Source organism: Notechis scutatus, chromosome 2 (assembly GCF_049901735.1).
Source record: "Notechis scutatus isolate UNSWTSFEM ecotype Mainland chromosome 2, rNotScu1.2, whole genome shotgun sequence".
Classification (NCBI taxonomy): Eukaryota; Metazoa; Chordata; class Lepidosauria; order Squamata; family Elapidae; genus Notechis; species Notechis scutatus.
Window position 1 is genome coordinate 25,636,392 of NC_142010.1, and position 21,446 is coordinate 25,657,837.

Below are 21,446 nucleotides of genomic sequence, written 5' to 3' on the forward strand. Positions count from 1 at the left end.
AGTAGGAACTTCAGTTCTCCAGGAGGGTTATGGATTCGGCATAGGATGCAAGCAGTTTGCTCACTTGGCTCAAGAAATGTTTTGGCTGTCATCTTCCACCCACTTATCTAATTCCAGTCAGATTTTCTGAGAGCTGCCAGTTCTGCACTTGGCATGGTAAATTCACCAAGGTTGGCTGCATTTTCCAAATACACCTGACCTCTGATATAAGCAGCTTTTTAGGGTGCAAGAGGGAAAGCAATGGAAATTACTGGTTGTACAATTTGAGGCTGTTTTGGAGAAAATTAATCATTAAAGCATTTTTTTAAAAAAGAAAGCTAATGGAAAGCTCACCTTCCACAGCTCTCTTTTCATTTCTACCTTTTAAAAAGAGAAACAGCCAATAATAGTTACAAAAACTGGCAATTTTGCCAGATGTTTTTCAGCAGTATGAAAGGCTCTTCTCCTGGACCCTGATAGCCCAAATTCCTTGACCAAGGGGCCCACAACCTGCCTCTTCTGTCAGCGTGGGTGGGAGTGCTCATCCTATCAGGATCATCCATATGTTAACAAAGGGTGTTACTATTTTATCTTTTAAAGCAGAGGAACAGTTTCCTATATAGTAGTTTACTAACTGGGAGAAAAAGTCTAAGTGGATCAGAGTCTTATTTTTTTCCTCCTCTTTAATCAACTGAAATTTATCCAAGCAGCAGCAAGTAACTGAGACTAGTCTTTAAAAAAAAAAACCCTCGACAAAGCTGTTTTTCCTCTAATAAAAACAAAGTTCAGTTCCTTTTCAGAACAGGAAACTAGATTTTTGTATTTGCCTTGCAAAATAAAGATTAGGATGTGCTGACTTCAGTATTAGCACTGCTTTTCCAGAATGTTCCACCTACCAGAAACCTTTTATTATGTTTCAATTTTTTGCCTGTGGAGATTCTCAGTCATCCAGGTCATGGTTGTCTCAAAAGTGCTTTTTTGGGAAGCAACTGGATTTTCTTGTTTTGCTTTGAAGATGTTTCGTTTCTCTTCCAAGAAGCTTCTTCAACTCTGATTGGATGGTGTGGAATAGAAGGACCCTTCCATTCCCCACCATCCAGTCAAAGCTGAAGAAGCTTCTTGCAAAAGAAGCGAAAAGTCTTCAAAGAAAAACCAGAAAGTCCAGTTGCCCCTTGAAAAAGCATTCGTTTCAATTTCTTATGATGTTTCACTCAACAAAGTTTCGCCTATAGTGGAATCAGTGATTTGACCTACAAAGGATAAAATGGCTACAAAGATAAACCAATTTACAGAATATGAGACAATTGGGCTTAGGAACAAACCAAGTTTTTACTTTAGTAAATCTCAGAGACAATTCCATTAGGCACTCTTCCGAAACTGAGATGTACAAATCAAAATAATTTCTTTTCTCTGTCTTATACACATACACTCTCTCACACCCATATCCTATAAGTAGTCCTTGATTTACTACTGGTCATTTAATGACCATTTGGAATGACAATAGCCTCATAAAAGGTGCTTTATGGCAAGTAAATCTCTTCCTGCTGTTATCAAATGCTATGCTTCTATGTCCCATAGTTACATTTTGGGCACTTGGCAACTGGCTCACATTATGACAGGCTGTAGTGTCACATGACAGAGATTTGTGACTTTTTGGCTGGCTTCTGGCAAACAATGCCTATATGGGAGAATGGATTCAGACTGACTTATCATGTGATTTGCTTAATGAATGCCATAAAATGGTCATAAAATCAGGCCTGGTTGTATGGGTACCTCAACTTACAATGGTCATGAGTTATGACTGAAATTCCAGTCACACTTTCAGTTGTAAGTTGAGAATTACCTGTACTTTCCAAATAACAGTACAGCCCCATTCACAAAAGAAGACAGAACGTCTCACTTTTTCTACTGCTTTGAGTTTGAACTCCTAGCTACATGTTTCAGCTGGCCATTTTGGCTGCAACTTATATTTTTGGGAAAATCAAGGATGATCGTTACATTGGTTGATTTATATTTCAATGCAAAGTAAAATAATTTGAATTTCTCAAATATGCACAGGGCAGAACACTGCTATAGAACAGTTTTACATTTCAAGTTTCTTTGAAGCTTTTTTTTTTTTTAAAAAAAATGTGTTTTCACAAAAATTTTAAAAAATTACAAAGATGTGAAAACACATGTGCCCCCAAATGCAAAAACTAAATAGCAACAAAATCACATCTGTTTTATGTATTTGACCCTAAGAATCTCTACCAAAACTAGGGTGCTAAATTAACCAACTTTATTGGCAACCTTTATTCAGCATGCAGGATTCTGCCTTTTGCAGCTGAATAAATGAACCCAAGAGAGGCAGTTTGGGGCAGTGGTGAAGGAAAGCAAGAGACTGTGAGTTCTAGTCCCATTTAAACACAAAACTAGCTGGGTGAATTTGGGGCAGTCAGTCAGTCACTCTCTCTCAGTCCCAGGAAGTGGGAAATCATTTCTTAAAATTCTTGCTAAAAAAAAACTGCGGGGGACTTGTCCAGACAGTCTGGAAACTGACATGATTGAACAAAAGAAAAACATGGTACTTAAATGTGGCATCGTGTTAACACCTACCCCCATTAAAAGAAAAAAAACATTCCAAATGCCTATTGTCTGAATTTGTAAGATGCAAGTATCAATTCACTGAGGCTTAATAGAATTTTTTCATATATGCCTCTGTGGAGTTTCAATCTGAAGGGAATCAGACTTTAAAAATCCAATGGTAAATAAAATTCCATTTCCCCTCACAGCCAGACTAGGTGGGGAATTCATAATCACAACGAAATCATTTAGAAATCCCAAGCAACAAATACTGTACAGGAAAGAGTGTCAGGTGTTCACCTCTGACACTCAATAATTCGGGGTGGGGTGGGAGTGTGTGTGTTGCATAGAAGTTGACTTAGTACAGTTTAAACAAATAAGAGATTTTTTTTTCTCCAGGAAAAGGACAGTTCTGGGTATTAAGCATGATTAAATAAAGGAACCGAGCCTTTGTGAATTCACAAATCCATCTAGGAGAAGTCAGCAACTCGTGTTTTGAGTCTTACCACCAAACCAGTGTTTTTTCAGCCTTAGCAACTTTAAGATGTTGGTTTAACTATGTTGGCTGGTTAATTCTGGGAGTTGAAGTCAACACTACTTAAAATTGTTGAGGTTGAGAAACACTGCTAGACTAATAGCTACCAGAATACCAGGAGCATTTATCAAACTGTTAGAGGAAAGTTTCTGGCAGCTAAACCAGTTTGATTGCCTATCTGAACCCTGACCTCATTTGAAAAGGAAAGGGGGTCAACAGATACTGGGTTTTCCCTACTTCATCTGGTTCCAGCTTGAAGCCTTGGGAAGGAAAATCTGGCCTCAAGCGAGAAAAAAACCAAGAGCATACACAAGCCAATTTCTCAAAGTGTTTTGCTCCTCTGATTCATAATTATTTTGTTTTAAATATAGCATTTGCTTCAGTACCTACCTAGTAAACTTGCTTCCCTCCAAAACATGAAGGATTCTGAATTATATATATATAGTGTGTGTATATATGTGTATGTGTTTTCTTAAGTTTTCTTTTATATATATATATAAATACTTAAAAAAACATATAAATGCATGTATATACATATGCAGTTCCAATTTGAGATAACTGTACTTTAACTTCAAACATACTTTGAGATGGATTTAGTCTGAACACTGTGATAATTTATAGATTTATTTATTTAAATTTAGGCCCTGCCCCACCATAAAACAAGACAAAAGAAGTACAATATAGAGAAAAATAGAAACACCCATACAAAAAATAGAGAACAAGAGAGTGATATTGTTGATGATACTGAAAACCACCAAAAAAATCAGAGCATGAGAACAGATGCCCTACCTCCATCTTGGTTATCTCCATACTAAAGTTGATGTGAAACCCAACTGAATCAATTCTCCAGGTAGATAATCTACTCCCTCCAGGGTTCTAGGCATTTTAAAAAAATCTATTTTTATAAATAACTCAAGGTGGCGACATTTCTAATACTCGTTCCTCTTCCTATTTTTCCCATAGCAACAACCCTGTGAATTGAACTGGGCTGGGAGGGAAGGATTGGCCCAAAGTCACTCGGCCCTCATGCCCAAAGGGGGACCAAAGCTCACAGCCTCCTGTTTTCTAGCCTGGTGCCTTAGCCACTACACAAACTTCCCTTTTTAGGAAACACAAGGATAAAACCCCTGGGTGCAGGGACTGCCTCTTGAGGGGATGCACTTCCTTCAAGATTCCCTCAGAGAAGCTGCCACCACAGCACGGCTCCAATTCCAAGTCACCTCCTTGGCAACCCTAATGACCCAGGAGGGCCACAGATCCAAGAAAAAACTGTACTGATAGAGCACCTTAGTATCAGACAAAAAAATGGTATCCTATTTGTTGTTTCCAATGTTCTAGAAAGAGAAATTATGACTGTTCCAATTTTCTTCCATCATATATATGTAAAACTACTATCACTACTCCAACAAATAGGTTCATGAAACATTATCTGAGGTAGAATGCGGGGATGAAATTCAGGTAATTAAGAAAATGCCAGGATACCTTGATCAAGGTGTTGGTTATAGTTGGGGAACCAGGCTCAACCCCACTCTCAGCCACATAACTCAGTGGGTAATTCTAGACCAATTAATCACTATTTATCAATTCAACAGGCCCTACATGAATGTTGAGGCAGGAAAGATAAAAGGAAATCGAATGTTATGTACTGTACCTTGACACCTGAAAGAAATATGTTGTTCTATTTAATAAATAACAGATAACAGATAATCAGTGTTGAGTTGTAGGTCATCTAGTTCAACCTCCCCATCCACCTAAGCAGGAGTCCAAATGGCAGTCCAACAAATAAATAAGCAATCGGTTCTAACATCACATTTTTCTCCCATTAGAATTAAACTCTATGAATGTTAGGGGGCCATTTCTAAATTCTGAACTGGCTTTGGATCTTCTCATTACATTTATGGGGAATCTGAACATATTTCCTCCATCTTTCTAGGGATTTAAATCTAATTACTAATAAAACAAATAGCTAATTCAGCAACTGTAAAGCACAAGGTTAATCAAACTCAAATTCTCTTGTTTATTTCTAGCTCCACCTAGATAACAACTCCCTTTATCCTTGACTAGGATTATGTAGGCCACGTGTAAACAGAGAGCTGAAGATACATGAGAAACTGAGGGTAACACCTCTCAAATAGACTAACAATATTAATATCATTGACAGGAGTAAAATTGACTAGGGGTGCCTCAGACATATTTTTTTTTTAAAAGTTGTACAGCAAATTCTACATCAAGTCCAAACTATCCTACCCAGAGAAAACAAAGTGTGCTTTCATACAGTACTGGAGCTAAATAAACTAATTTGGGCAATTCAGGAATTTGGTGCAGCTGCAGCCTCAGCCTAAATTTAATGGAAACACCCTCTTCCATCCTGTTTTATATTCACAGGAACCCAATCCTGCTCTCTACTCTGCTGTCCAGGAAAAAAATAGGAGGGAAGAAACTGAGAGAAAACAGATGTGTTCCCCTAACCACAATTCTTCAATCTGGAAGAAAGACCAAAAAGCACTGAAACTTACAAAATTTCAGTTGCCCCAAAATGGGGCAATCAGGTTCAGCAAGCATTGTACCAGCAAAAAGTAAATAGCAACTATCAGCAAGTTATCTCGAGGTAGATTAGCAACACAGCCTATGGACATGGGTCGCCCTTTAACCTTGAGTTCTAGTTATATTTCTACACATATGCACAGTGCCCAGAAGGCGCCACGAATTTGTTGCAATTATGGCACAGCTTCAAAGAATGTATCCCTTAGTGCACATTATGTTGGGCCAAAATGTGGAAAGATTAATTCTAATATATGGTATGTGATACTGCCAAATCTTGCTTGCTTGGCTCTTGCCAAGTAAGCTAAACCATATCCATATCTTATTTTGGGCTATGTGCACACAGGACCTCTACCTTGCGTCTCTTTTACCAAAGAAGCATTTTCAGTTCTCATAAATAACATTTAACAACGCACAGAGCAGGGCTCCGTTCCAAGGCAAAACAAACTGGAAAGTACAAATATTCTTATAAATAAATTTCACCTTCAGAGAATAAAACTTTTCTCTGGATTTATTGAAAAGAACACATTCTCTAATTTTATTATTCCTAATGGAAAGTACAGCTAGTCCTCAACTTACCACCATTTGTTTAGTGACTGTTCCAAATTACATCAAAGGGACTTAAAACCAGTACTTGCACTTATAACAGTGGCAGCATTTCCAAGATCATGTGTTCAAAATTTGCCTGCTTGCCAGCTGGCATGTATTGACCAGCTTCCCTGAATCAAGTGACTGCCACTTGCAACCTTCCTGGTTGGCTTTGACAAGCAAAATCACCGGGAGAAGCTGGATTTGCTTAATGACTGCATGATTCACTTCACAACCGTGGCAAAGAAAGATTGTAAAATTGCATGTGACTCATTTAACAAACACTTTGCTTGGCAACGAAAATTCTGGTCCTAAAGTAGTAATAAGTCAAGGACTATCTGCACTGGATTTCAACTCTTATCACTCTACACCAATGGAACTGAGAGGACTGATGTGACGAAAGCACAATTTCATTGAAGAAACTACTGTATTTAAGTTCTCAATGATTCTGAATATTCATTTTAGGGAAAAATACATACAAAAGTAGCAGGGATACAACGTCCACAATTTACAGAGCACTGCTAGGAAATTATACTATTTTAAAGGAGCGGGGGAGATATGTGTACTGTATATGCTATAGCAATCCACGCCTGAATATAAACTCCTGCAATCAGTTTTTTCCAAGATCATGCACATGTTCCCAAACTTTTACAAGTCCTGTGATTGGTTTCAATTAATACAAAGCCCCATTCAACACCTAAGATATATATGGCTGTTTCTACTGTCCCTTCACACCATATTCCTTATGATCCTTCTGTGCGCCACAGAGTTCCTGAATACAACTGGAATTCATTCATTTTAGAAATATTCAAAGGCCTTCACTAAACTTTTGCTTGTAGTGTTCTTTAATCCTTTTCTCTGTACAGCCATTTGGGGAGGGAGGGAGGGGGGAAAGTTCAGCTTGTACCATCATCACCATATTCCTGTCACACACTTGGTACAAGCGTTTTCCTCTCTCTACAAAGCTGTTTAAATCTTACACATACTCAGCAGATTATTAAGCCTACTTTGGAGACATCTCCTGTGTCCCAGCACAGAAATAAATCCAGTTCAAGAACACTCTGTGTTAAGTTCTGCCTTTACCTGTTTTTTCTCTGCCCTTTTCTCTACTGCTCTCCATTCTCATCCATTGTTATGAAGCTGCTCTCCGTCAGGCACCGTTAATTGCTTGAGAAGTCTTTGCTACCAGGATCCAATTCCAGTTGGCAAGGAGGCAGCAAAGTTCCTCCTGCTCTCTGTCAGGTCTTGGGTGTGGGGAGTAAAACGGCAAGCAACGCTTGGGCCAGCCAAATCTCATTTCCCTAAGGGGAAGTCGAAATCATGACCCCTCCCTTGGAGGGGGAGGGAGGGCAGGGTTAAAGAGGTTGCACAGGACAGCCCTCCCAGTCAGGAAGTCAGGGCCTCTTCTTCCCTCCAACCTGAGCAGAGAAGAAGGCTGAAGCCTCACACACACCCAAAGCCACAGGGAAATACCAGAATAAATAATTTAAATACTCACAAAAGTACACAGCAGCTGAAGATGGCAAGAGAATCTCTCACACTCTTACATGGCTCGTCTTTTAGTTAGGCCTTTGCAATCCTATAGCTGCTGCTCCGACAAACGTGGGAAAAGATGAAGGCTTGGATTTTTGTTTCCATTAGTGGCATCACACTAGATGCCGCAACTCCACTAAAGTCAAAGCAGGAAACAGATTCTAATTCCTGCTTTCACATCATGGGACAGGGATCCTTATCAAGGTGCAATTAGTCAGTTGGAAAAATCAAACGGGGTCCTGTTTTATTAGCTGTGCATGTGGGATGGGGCTGGAAGTCAGTACTTCAACAGCAGTATTAGGGAAAAGATGAACGCAAATTCCCGGCAGATGACTGTTAAAAATGCTGAGAAAAGACTCTGGTAAACAGCTTTCCTGGAGATGATTAGCTAGCAAAGCAAGCAAAGACCACAATGAGCTAATTTCTGCTGCCACGTTTCACCATAGAAGAGAGTTAACCATTAACTATTCTCTTCCCAGTCAATTGTTGGCTTGTTCCTTTTGGGCAATCTAAAGAGAAAGCTGTTCAGGAATAAACAGGATACAGGATGGGGAAAGCAGAACTGTATGGAACCACCAGTCAAAACAAACAGGTCTCTTGGGTTTTCAGATCCAGACTGTGGCCAACCCACCCAAGTCCTGTAATAGAACTGGAAGGTAGAGAGGAAGCAGGAGCCTGTCATTCTTGCTGAGCTCTATTGTTGACTCTTCCACCAGCACAATGAGCTCTGACTGAATGGGAAGGAGCATCAGGCAGAGTTTATAGGTACAGGTAGTCCTCGACCTACAACCATGACTGAGCCCAACATTTCTGTGGCTAAGCAAGACAGGTATTAAGTGAGTTTTGCTTCATTTTATAACCTTTCTTGCCGCAGTTGTTAGGGCGAGTAACTGCAATTGTTAGCTGTTAAATGAACCTGGCTTCCCATTTTGACTTCGCTTGTCGGAAAGTCGCAAAAGGGGATCACATGATCCCGGGACACTGCAACCACCCTAAAAAAAAAAAAAAAACCACCAGTCGCCAAGCGGCCAAATTTTGATCATGTGACCATGGGGGATGCTGTAATGGTTGTGTGAAAAACACCAGTCCCTTTTTTCCAGTGCCATTGTAAGTCCAAGCAGTCACTAAACAAATGGCTGCAAGTCAAAAACCACCTGTGTTACCTGTGACAAAGGAATTCGAAGAGCTACGTAGTCCTTTGAGCAATCTCTCAGAGGCACTGCAACCCCCAAAGCAAACAGTGTTGCAGTTTGTTAAAACGCCTCTCAATCGTGCCTCTGTAAAAAAGGGGCCAGGACAGAAGGAGAAAGATCCGTTGCAGGAAATGCAGACGCTGCTTTGCCCGCTTCACTAAGGATGACGTGTGGACAGACCAGTTCAGATTGTTAGTTATCCGCCCGCCCAGACAGATGTAGCTCTAGTGAACTGTTTAGAACCATGGAAACTTCGACCCACAAATATTTAAATCATTTTAATTCATCTTCCTTTCTATAATATTATGGTTTTCATCTCATGTGACTTCTGACCATGGGAATCACATGTCTTTCCACAAGAACAGGCAGGAAGGAAGAATGACTTGAAGGCTAGAAAGGATATCCAGAGAGATAACTGGTATTGATTCCAGAAAGGACAAATAGTTTCAGAACTGGTTTCTTGAAATGACAGAGGGAAAGAGAAGCAGAAGGTTGACAGTGCAATTTGGCCTAAATTGTTTTTATGCTGACCTTCAAGAAAGAAAGAAAAAAAACACCTTCCCTTCTTAAGCTACTTTCTTTCATGTAACTCAGACATCAACAAACCGCTCTTCAAGTTTCTGCCCACCATTACTTGCTTCAAACAGTGTAAGAGGCTTTAGGCAGGACTCTCCCATCGCTTCAGCTGCTCACTCCCATTTCCTTGCATTTTGGCTCACTCAAAGGAATGTCCAGCTGGGATGCATTGTAAGGGCAAAGCTTTTCCAAAGGCTATGTTGCTTAAGACGGAAGGAGAGTATTATTAGTCAACTGTCCAGATCCTGATCAGTCCTAAAGCTGGTCCTCCCACAGAATGACACCAGTAGCTCTTCGACTCAAAAGGCAGCATCTGTTAAGAAGCAGCTACTCCGTGCTGACAGACTGATTAGTTAGGTCAAGTACTTTCCTCAAGCTTGGACTGGATCTCCTCCACAAGGCATATTTATGACATATTTCAGTATCCCAGGGTCATGTGATCACCGTTTATAACCTTCTGACAAGCAAAGTCAATGAAGAAACCAGATTCACTAAGCAACTGTATACTACAATGGCAATTGCAGCAATTCACTTAACAAAGGTCATAAAATATTTTTTGGACAGCACATGTAGATGTGTCTGCACAATATGCATCATGCCTTAGGTGTTTCAACTGTAAAAAGTACAGTCAATTCACAATCCTTGCAGATGCAGTACTGACTAGTAAATTATGGAGAATATATTCAACCCTAATCAGTTTCATTAATCACAAGTCAGGTTCTGAATAAAATTCAAAGTGATAATTATGACCCACAAAGCCTGATATACTGTCAATTCAAACTGAGAAACCACAAGTGCATCACATGAGCTTACTCAGATTTTAAAAATCTGTAATAGAAGATGTATTGTCTTTCTGGCTAACACTTTTTTAAAAAGGACTTCAAAGTGGGTCATCTTGGCTGCTACTCACTCAGATTTCTGGAAGACCATGAAGCTGAGGAAAACATTTTTGTTCATGTAATATTTTAAAACGTTTGCTGAAATATATTTTACAGATTTTTTTTGCTTATTATATTGTATTTTAACTACAACAGCTTGTTTTCTCTGTATTTTTATTGCTTATGGTGCTCTTATTTATTACCTCAACAGACCCTGAGCAGTTCAGTCAATGTTAAAATAATAATAAACTGTAATTAACTAGCTTTGCACAATTCAGGGCCAGCATATTCTTCAATAACAGGTATTCCTCAATTACTGACTTCAATTGGGACTGGCAACTCTTTCACTAAGTGACATGGTAGTAAAATGAAAATAAAACAAAACCATGTGACCATTAAGTGAAACACCTGGTGTTAGTGTGTGATGTCAAGTGACTGTGATTTGTGACTTCCTGCCAATTGCAGGTTGGAAACTGCTTGGGATGGCTGCAAATGGCAATCATGTGACACTGTGGCTGTCATAAAAGTGCACCCATTGCCAAGTACCCAAAACATGATCATGTGACCATGGGACTGCTGCAACAGCCAGAACTCTTGAGAACCGGTTGTTAACTCTCCTTATTCTGTGGCATTGCAACTTTTAATGGTCACTGAATGAATGATCAGAAAGCAAGTACTACTAGTATCCCAAAATGTTTAAAAATAACATTGAGGAAGATGACTTTGTTAAATTTCTTATTAGAAAAATGGAAATTTTCTAACAACTTATAATTTCACTGAGCTATGCAGTCAACAATGAAGTCAAACTTGTACAAAGGTGTCTTCTCTTGAAACTTCAGGAGGAAGTCCTTCTTGTCTAGCTTATTCCTGTTCAACTTTCCCTTACCTAAATGTTCCCTTGCCTACCTGTGGCTCCCAGCTATTAGGTCTGGGAGAATTAATTATAAGATAATGCAGGGTGAAATATTACTACAAACCTAGAGTCATATTAGCTATATAAAGAAGAGTTGTGTTAGGAATGTAAGTCACCTAACAGCTATTTGGGTTGGAAATATATAAACCAGGATAGACATTTTAATACTGTGTCTTTAAGTAAATGCTAAAAACTGTAATTGGGTGTGGTTCCGCAAATGGCCATAGGATGGAGCCAGAAACCTGGGTTGTTTAGTCTCAGAAGTCTCAGTGAAGTGAGTGGGTCTCTGTTTCCTTCTGTTGGAAAGAGTTGCCGTTCCTCCATTTTTCCCTATTGACTGTTATTCTTGGATTTGATGTAAGTCTGTTACTGAACTGTTTTTGATACTGGACTTTGATATTGGAATTATCCCTGGACTGAACACTGACTGCTTTACCTGTGAATGACTTGGACTGCTTGTTTGGACTGTGCTTAAACGTTTATTGAAAGTAAAAACCTACATTAACTGTACAGTGTATCTGTGTGCTGTGTGTGTATTATTCAAACACTTCTCTCACTACGTCTCCCTGTTTGCGCTCATTCTCCTAACCTCAACAAGTTGGGGAAGCAGAGCTGAGAGAGCTTGGGCTCAAAGAATAGGTGTCCTTGTATTCCTCAAGCAGCCAGGCCTTTTCTGGAAAAAAACAGTTAGCGCTTTCAAGGCGGCACCAGAAGTTAAATAGGAAAAAAAACAACCCAGGCTCAGTTTATCTTTAATTGAGCAAGACCATCAAGCATAAGTAGGACTGGAATTTATAGCACTGAAGGGGAACCACACTTCTGGAAACTTTCTGGTCTCACTGTTTGTATACCTGTTATCTTTAACGCCGGACTCAGTGGCTGGCTTTAGGCTGTAGAAATCAGTACTAAGTACATTGAATGTGTGTATATTATGCATACTTTGTTCCTTTTTAACAAGTCCCAAATTCAATCTAGCTTTGAACTGAAACAAATAGGAAGAAGCACGAATGCTATGAGGGAGGAGAAAAAAACATTCGTTCTGGCTTTAAACCTTTTATTGCAGTTGCTTGACCTCAGTAACAAATCCAGAAACTAAGCCAAGTTCTACAATTTATCTATGGCAACTCCATATATTTTACTTAGGTAACATTATTACAGTAAGACCTCAGTATATGCTGACCTAGAATCATGTGTGCGTGTTCTCTTTCCATTGTTCAGTTATTATGAACAGTCATTAACTGTTCTACATAAATGTTTCAGTGAACAAATTCAAAGCATTTCCATCCAATTTCCTTCCTTGTTTCCAATGATAATTACTGTAACAGAGACAATGCCCTTTGCACCTCCTGAAGTAGCTTCTAGCTCATGACTCAATGAACCTTTAAGATTTCAGAAGATATTGATTTTTTTATAAGAGTAGTCAATAAAGTTGCCCGAGATGATTAATTCTAAGTTGGGAAAATAGGCAAAAGAAGAAAATTTGCTGAGTTGTCTTCTTAGATGAATGAAATTCATCTACTAGACAATTTTTCCTCTGTTCTAAGTTCTGAACTATATAATTGTATACCACTCGCTATTTTGGTTTATGTCCATTTTTTAAAAGAAACTGTTAAACTGCCTTCCATTGTGGACCTGTATACTGCACAGGTTTGGAAAGGAGGCTGAGAAAACATTTATAGACACTCATATCTTGCACAAAGACTGTTTCAACTCCTCCCCTCGGGACACCACTGTAGAGCATTGCATGCCAAAACAACTGGTCACAGTCCCCAAAGAAAGTCCCCCCTCCCATGCCATTACTCTGCTAAATACCTAATTCCCACAGCACGATCTTACACCTAAGGATATTTACCATGTAGTAGGGCTGTATCGCTATTATCCTTCTCATCTTTCCTATTACCTTCTCCTATTGGTATCTTATGATTTATCGCTTTGTAATTTGAATCTTATGATTTATGACTGTGTTTACAATTTATGATTGATCACTTTGTTGTTTGTATATGCATAGAGAACTTATGCACCGGAGACAAATTCTGAATACCACAGTTGGAAGGGGACTTTTGGAGGTCTTCTAGTCCAACCTCCTGCTCAGGCAGAAAATCCTATACATTTCAGACAAATGGTTGTCCATTCTCTTCTTAAAAACTTCCAGTGTGGGAGCATTCACAACTTCTGGAGGTAAGTTGTTCCACTGATTATTGTTTTACCTGTGTCCAATCGCAATGTTCTATTCTATTAACAAGTACCTTATATGTCAGTACACATACAAGGTAGTGACTCCAATCTACTCCATCTGGGGCATCATGCTTGATAACAGCACGGCAGAGGGCTATGAAGAGATTGAATATCTGAAACAGGTTTATAGCCACACATAAGGCAGCATTCATAATGTTTAACAAAATAGATTATTTGTGAGAACTTTTTCTTTCAGGCCACATCTATTTTATTTTTTTAACATTTTTTTTCTGGGCTAGATACTTCCACCATGAAATACAGTTGGTGGCCTCATGACATATGGCCTCTTCTACTCCATGAACAATTCCAAGGCTAATTAAACAAAATTGGATTGAGTGGAACACATCCAGAAGTTCTCTTTATATGTGCCATTTGGGGGACCATAGACAACATATAGCTAAAAATACATTAATAAAGCATGTCAAATGCCTGCTTTCTGCTTAAAAAACTCTTAAAGGAAGTACATCAGTCTAGAAAAACGAACAGATAATAGTAAACCAAACACACAAGCATTTCCTGTGCAAGGCCATGTTTTAGTTTCCAACTACTATAATTGGCTCTCAAATTGTTCCAATCTGAAAGTTGCTACAGCATTGTAGACAGACACCTGTTGAGATAATGCACTCATATTAGCAGCTCTACTCTCATTTCAACTACTAAAAATACTTAAAACCATTTTATTTTAGATAAAAATAAATAGATAAGTTGTTATTTCCAATTGAGCATTTTCCTTTTTTCAGTGAAACTTTTTTCCACCCTTTCACAGCAAACATCTTGGTATTTTAATAGACATACATATGCACATAATAAATTTTTGAAGATATCTTTGCTAAATTTTGTAAGCAATTCATTCTTTTAGTTGCTAGTGATGAATAAGAATTGTCTCCAGGTGGGGAAGAAAAGATGATTTTGCATGAAGAGCAAGCAATCCTAATAGAATGTTTGTAAAAATATTAATGGTCTAGTAACCTTGGCAAATAAAGTGAAAAGTGAATTTGAATTGGTTCCTTAATATATGCTATCCCTTGTTTAGGAACATTAATGATGTACTACTTTGAAAAAAAGAATTAAAACTACTCTAAAGTTAGTTTTTGAAATATGAGGCGTGTTGCCAACAATCTTCAAAATACTATCTACTTGAACTTTCAAGTAAGTTTATAAGAAGTATTAGTTGGTTGTGCTTTGTTCTTTTAAGCAATGTATAAACAGCAATGTGGTTTGCTACAGCATGCCCTTGTGCTGGGAGAAAAATAAAGTACCACAACAGCATTGTTTTAAAAAAGTAAATGCTGTTTAAAATGCTTTTTTGTTTCTTATGTTTCAAAGTGTATATAGAATGTAAAAAAAGATATATTTGATATTTGCAGTTAACTTGGGATGAAGCCGCGATATTTATTGTTCAAACCTAAAGCCCAACATCTTAAACACGAGAATTATTATTTTTAATTTTTGGAAAGTTCGGTTTCCAAAAGGTTTCAGTCTAATTCACTGTGCCCAGATTTAACATGCATTTATACACACTTCCTATCCTCCCCTTTCAATACATTGATAATATACTTACATTGAACTAATAAGAAAAGCATAAAAATAAGGCTATAATGAAACACAGGCTTCCAATTTGAATAGAAGTCTGAATAATTCCATCTATGTTAACCCATTAGAACCTCATGACTGACACCTAGAAGTATGCTTCCTCTCTTTTACCCACTATCGCCTACGTATATTTCTCCTATCATAGTTCCCCATGTACTTAACATAATTGAGATAATGCACTTAAGCAGGTCCCAGGTGATAAGGTGTCTACAAATTCAAAATAAATTACTAATGCGAACATTTACTTATTCTCTTCCTCTACTTCTGCTTATAAGAGGGAGCACAGCAGGCTAATGTTAGTCAAGTCATCACATGACTATTTTTTGGTGATGCAAGGAGGCCTTGCTTACTGAAGTTATTGGGATCGGGAACTCTGTCATTAGGTGATGCTGTCATAAGGTGCAATGTCATGCAATCATATTGATTTATGACAGCAATTTTGGCAGTCCCAGTTACCGCTAGGCAAACCCTATGCCACTGCAGTGACCTGTGACCATGATTGCCATTTGTGACTTCCTATCTGCTTCCCCATTGTTGAAAGTCACCACTGAAGGTCATAAATGGGGACCACATGAGTGAGACACTGTGACAGCCACAATTACAAGAGCCTGTTGCAAGTAGTCATTGTTCACTGTCATTATAACTTTGAATGGTTGCTGAACAAGTGAACATTAAATGAGGAGCACCTGAATAAACAATGGAAGCAAAAATAGATCCATATCACAATGGGAGAATAAAGTACGATTGAAAGGGTCTCTGGGCCAAAGTATAACTAAAAGGTAAAGCATTGCATTACCATATGCAAGAATGTTATTATCCAACTTAGGATGATTCTGAACAATAGGCATACAGGTAATTTTGAGTTATAGCGGCAATCGGGACTGGGATTGCCATCACTAATGTTGCACTTTATGCCTTCACTGGTTAGCGACAGCAATCCTGGTCCCAACTATCACTGTAACCCAAGGACTATTTCTTTGTTTTTGTACATAGCCACCACTCTAAGACTGCTGGACAACAAAAGTCTCACATACGTTTGCTCACAGCTGTGAGCAGTATTTCCTATCTACATACTTGAGTTATTTTCCCCCAGAGAAAAATTCACATTATCCAGAATAAAAGCATATAAAAATGACAATGTCAAAGTACTCAAAATCTGTTTCAGTTCATTTACAAAAGTTTCTAGACAGCTGTAACTGCTGAAAACAGGTCAGGGCTTATAACTATAAATGATTTTGTATGTCTTTCTTGTGAATATTAGAAGAGTATAAAAGTTTTCCACAGAGAATGTGATACTTTAAAAATACAACCCCCCAAAGTAGTTAATACCCACCAGATTGTGCTTTTCTGGCAGTGCTGATTGTGATCTTCCAAAGTTTGTTAAATATTCCATATGATATGCCCACAGGCCAGTGGCATTCTTTCTGGATGGATCATTTATTAGCATTGGCCACAGAGTGGCAAGATCTGTCCTCTGCTGAACCACAGAATAGCCAGCATTCATCCTATAAAACTCTTCCATCCTGACCTACTTTTTTAAAGACCTGTCACCAATTGCCAACAACACTCTCTTCAAAGTTTTGCTGCTTTCCCCAATTAAGCTATATGACCTAGCAGCATTTCCTACTGGCAAACTCAAAGCAGAGACAAGAACAAAGTGTCAGGGACAAAGTGTGCAAAAATGTACAACCACAGAGTGGTGCAGCTTTAGCGAGCCAACCAGACAGAATGTTATTAAACTGGTTGAATGTCAATAGGGAGGTGGTGAGGAGGCAAACCCAGCTGGTCAGGCCGATATTTTTATTGTGTCTACATGCAACTTCAATCGCTATAAAGAAGGTAACTGTCTGTAAGGGGACATCTTTTGCATTTCTCAATTGTTTTCAATTTACTCCCTATCGCAGAAGATATACAAGAGGTATATTTTGTCTCAATCAACCTAAAATTCAATCTATCCAATGAAATGGATACATCTCATAAACTTTTGTGTAACTTATCTTTACTTTTATTTTATTTAAATTGTTTACGTGGCTACCTCTCTCACATCAGTGACTCCGGGCAGCCTGTAAAGATTAAAACACAGACCATTATCATATAAACATGATATCCAAGATAATGTATTTATTAGTTGCTAAAGTGCCACAAATTTCTTTTTGATTGAATAGCTACTGTTGTTTTAAGGAGGCAGAGAGAAACAGATCACTGCCTACCAAACACTTTTCAGTATGCATAATGATCTGCTGAATATTGCTCTTATTGTTAAAAAAAATCCCTTTTGAGAAGGGAAGAAGGGAACTTTGCATCTTCTTGGTGTCACAAATACTGTGCAATCGTTTTAAAGTCAAAAGGTAACACAAGTCATTGCCCTGGAGCAATGTTTCTCAGCATTGGCAATTGTTAATGTATTTGGACTTCAACTCAGGAGAATTCTGGGAGATGAAGTCCAAATACCTTAAAACTGCTAAGATTGAAAAACTCTGTCCTGGTATTCAGAGCTACCATAGGCCAATGCATTTATGGTAAGGAGCAGCTTTTATATTTATGATTACTCTTGAACCTCAGGATCCCCAAAAGAGACCTTTTCTCTTCCTATACAAGTAGTCCTCGACTTACAACCATTTTACAGTAGCACTGAAAAAAGTGGCTTATAACCAGTATTCACACTTACAACTGTTGCAGCATCCCCACAAAGACATGAACAAAATTTGGACACTTGGCAACCAGCGTGTTGTTATTCATGACTATTGCAGTGTCTTGGGGTCATGTGATCACCATTTGTGACTTTCCCAGCCAACATCTGACGAGCAAAGTCAATAGGGGAAGCCAGATTTACTTGACCGAGTGATTCACTTAACAACTGTGGCAAAAGGTCGTAATGCTGGGCGCGACTCACTTAACAACAGAAATTCTGGTCATGATTAAGATCATAAATTGAGGACTATCTTACTTATTACTATTCTGTTTGTTATGTTGAGAGAAAGTGTTTGCATCAAGACTAGTCAGAAAAAAGTTTTGGCTGAGCCAAAACATGAAGCTGTATTACACTGCATCAGAGTTCTTTAAACATTTATATCAGTGTTTTTCCAATTTGGCAACCTTAAGCAATATAGACCTCAACTTTCAGTATTCCCCATCTATTACATTGGCAATCAAATGCTGAGCATAAAACCTCAGCATAACCAGTCAAAGATTTCTAGCTTTGCAAAAATCTGAGCTTGGCAATGTTTATTCATACATTTTGCCAAGCTTATACAACTGCACTGAAATGGCTTTCAATATTTCATGCTAATAAAATGAGTTCTTCTCCAGAACATGTACACCAGTGGTGGGATTCAAAAATTTTTGCTGACGGTTCTGTGGGCGTGGCTAGGTGGGCATGGCCATATGACTGGGTTGGCATGGCTTTTTTGCAGGCTCCCCTCCCCCGGTTTTTTGGGCCTTCTGGGCCTGGGGCAAGCCTCCTGGGGGGGCGTTGTTGCTCCCAGGAAGCTTCCCTGGGGCCCAGGAAGGCAAAAAATACTGAATCGATTAGGCGTGGGGAGTCTCTTTTGGATCACACATGAATTCTTAATTTTAATTCTGGAAGAATTAGTGACGTAAAAAATGAGGGAAACAAGACAGAACTTGAAATGTTCCGACAGAATCAAGGCCATTTACTAGGATGTATATATAAACTCATATGGAGACTGAAGAAATAAAAACTGGATGATAAAATGTTTTAAACCTTAAAGAAACAATCACAAACCAACAAAGGGAAGAATTATGGAATATAACATTTAGTCTAGGTTGTAAGTTATGAGGAAACCAATACAAAACATTTTATAGATGGTATACAACTCTGTCAATAATTGCCAGCGTTGACAAATCATATAATAGTAATTATTGCAAATGTCATCAAACTGAAAAAACATCTTATCAGATGTAGTAGTTATGTAAAAAGCCCCCAGAGTACTAGAAAGAAACACAGCATTATTCAGAGAATTTTAGAAATCAGATTTGACATGAAGCCACAATTCTTCTTACTATGCATAATTCCAGAACATGAACAAAAACAATCACCAAGATACTGTTTACGTCAGCAAGGATAAATTTAGCCCAACATTGAAAAAGGAACGTGTTACTGAAAATATCAGACTGGAAACTTAAATTTGAGAGAATATGCAGTAATAGCAAAAGTAACAGCATATATTCACAACAGAAGTTAAATCAAATTTAAGCAAGAATGGGTCCCATACATATTACATATTCCACACTATACAGTAAATAAAATATAAGTATCCAGAGTACAACTTTTAAGAAGAAAAAGAACTGATTTCAATAAGCTTTTAAGAATGTCTATAAACATTGTATGTTAAGCAAAGTATGACAAATAGTTAAAAACTAACGCTTTATCTATACTCTTTTCAGTAGGTAGTCTTTGTATTCTTAAAGAACAAAGAGTGAACATTTAGGCTAAACTCGATATCAAAATTCCTTCTGTTAAAATGTATTGTACTTAAATGCAACTTAATGTTTTTAGTGGTCGATTTCTAGTTAAAGATATACTGAGCACTAACTGTACAATTTTAACCATTACTTTGTCCATTTACATATTTCTCTGATTTTCCCCCCTTTCTCCTTTTGCTTACTTGCTTGTTTCTTTTAAAAATATTAATAAAAATTTAAAAGATCACGTATGATTTCTTCACAAGCTTTTACACCCCTCTATGTGAAAAAAAAAAAATCAATATTAAAAGCAATTTAAAAGAACATCGTAACTAAGAATTTCTGTGCCTGTTTTGGCTGGCAGGGTGCTGCAAAAAGGCTGTCCAGGCCAAAAATGGGGTGCACAGGGATTGCACACAGCCTTCCCCTCGCTGCCCCATTTTGGCCAGCAGGGTGCTGCAGGAGGTGTCTGTCCCTCCTCCCCACACAGCCGGCCCACGGAAGACAACTACAATGCGGACCCGGCTCTCGAAGAAACCCAGTTTGACACCCTTGTGCTATACACTACATAAAGTGTATTTAAATGCTGCATATAGTGTATTTAAATGTCTGATTACTTAAATTATGGTCACCAACTGGTGGTCCGTGACAAATTTTTGGTGGTCCGCAGAGAAATGTCACCCCCAAAGCAATTAATCCAGGCTGCGTGGGAACACAAGGATGCACTGCCTACATGGCCCGTGGGAACACAAGGCTTGTGTCGCTTGCATTGCGAACAATACGAGGTAGTGAGGGGAGGGGGGAAAGAGTGGAGGGGGGGGGCACCCATGCACCTTGCCTGGCCACTGGGCTGCTTCTTTCCTCTTCTTCCTTTGGGACCTTGCAAGGCATCCTGCTCCAAGAGGCTGCACCGGCAAAGACTCATTTCTGGCAGAGTTTGGGGGAAGAGACTTCTGCTGCTTCTGCTGCTTTCCTTGCATGAAGGAAAGCAGTTCTGTTCCTACCGATAGATCACTGATTACCGTCTCCAGTTCTGTTCTCTCTTCCCCCGAGAACAGAACTGGAGACGGTAAACAATGATCAATTGGTAGGAAAACAGGGTGGGGGATTTTCCTGCAGACTTTTTGGGGGATTACAGAGACCCTGGGAAAATCCCCAAAAAAGTCTGCAGGAAAATCCCCCACCCTGTTTTCCTACCAATCGTTCTTTATTTGGGAGCTCAGAATACCATCTCTCTCTCTCCCCCCTCCCCCCAAGAACAGAGCTGAAAAGCAGGTTAGGAATATGATTGCCTTGGAGGGAATGGGTGTGTGTGAGGGAGAGTGTGTGTGTGTGTGTGTGTGTGTGTGTGTGAGAGAGAGAGAGAGAGAGAGAGAGAGAGAGAGAGATAACATAACCGCCAGCCCTCCAAGGTTAGATCAGATCTCTTTCTCACCCACCATCGTCAGCAAGCCATCATCAGTCAAAATTCATATTAGTGGTCTGCAGGATTTAAAATTATGAGTTTGGTGGTCCCTAGCAACCTCTGTTCTAGCACATTACCTTGCAAAGAGGCACAGAAATTCGAACCTTGATTTCATTATAAACTGGGCTTCTATTTGATTATGCACTGGAACCCTTTTCATAATTTAATGTTATATAGTAATAAATTGCTTAGCAGAGCTTGGTGTCTTGGAGGTCTACTGCAGTTCCTTGTCTTGCTGGCTAAGAAGTCATACCATTTATAATTTCCCTGTGCTACTGGTTGAAACAAAACTATACAGCTACTTTTATTTTGGCACACCCAGCATACATGGAACACTTTTCTTGTCCTTTGTAGTATTTTATTATTCACACTGTATTTTATTGTTGTTATAATATAAGATGCCTGGAGTTATCTGGAATCATACAGCATC

At 38.8% G+C, this 21,446-nt stretch overlaps 1 protein-coding gene and 1 long non-coding RNA gene across 8 annotated transcripts in view; one reads left to right on the forward strand and one right to left on the reverse strand.

Moving 5' to 3' along the window:
• Positions 1-21,446, forward strand: part of LOC148131938 (uncharacterized) — a 174,182-nt gene that overhangs the window by 42,746 nt on the left and 109,990 nt on the right. The gene's annotated exons all lie outside the window — the stretch shown is intronic.
• MGAT1 (alpha-1,3-mannosyl-glycoprotein 2-beta-N-acetylglucosaminyltransferase) overlaps positions 1-21,446 on the reverse strand; it is a 36,857-nt gene that overhangs the window by 12,227 nt on the left and 3,184 nt on the right. The window contains exon 1 of one of the 7 annotated variants that reach the window (XM_087953889.1): positions 16,460-16,688. The exons of 2 other annotated variants lie outside the window; for them this stretch is intronic. The gene's annotated coding sequence lies outside the window, so the exon portion shown is untranslated. Of the gene's footprint in view, positions 1-7,288; positions 7,529-7,703; positions 8,467-8,901; positions 9,079-16,459; positions 16,689-19,139; position 21,446 lie in introns of those variants that run through there. 4 more of the 7 variants (XM_087953890.1, XM_087953888.1, XM_026686965.2 and 1 more) reach the window with 4 other exon arrangements.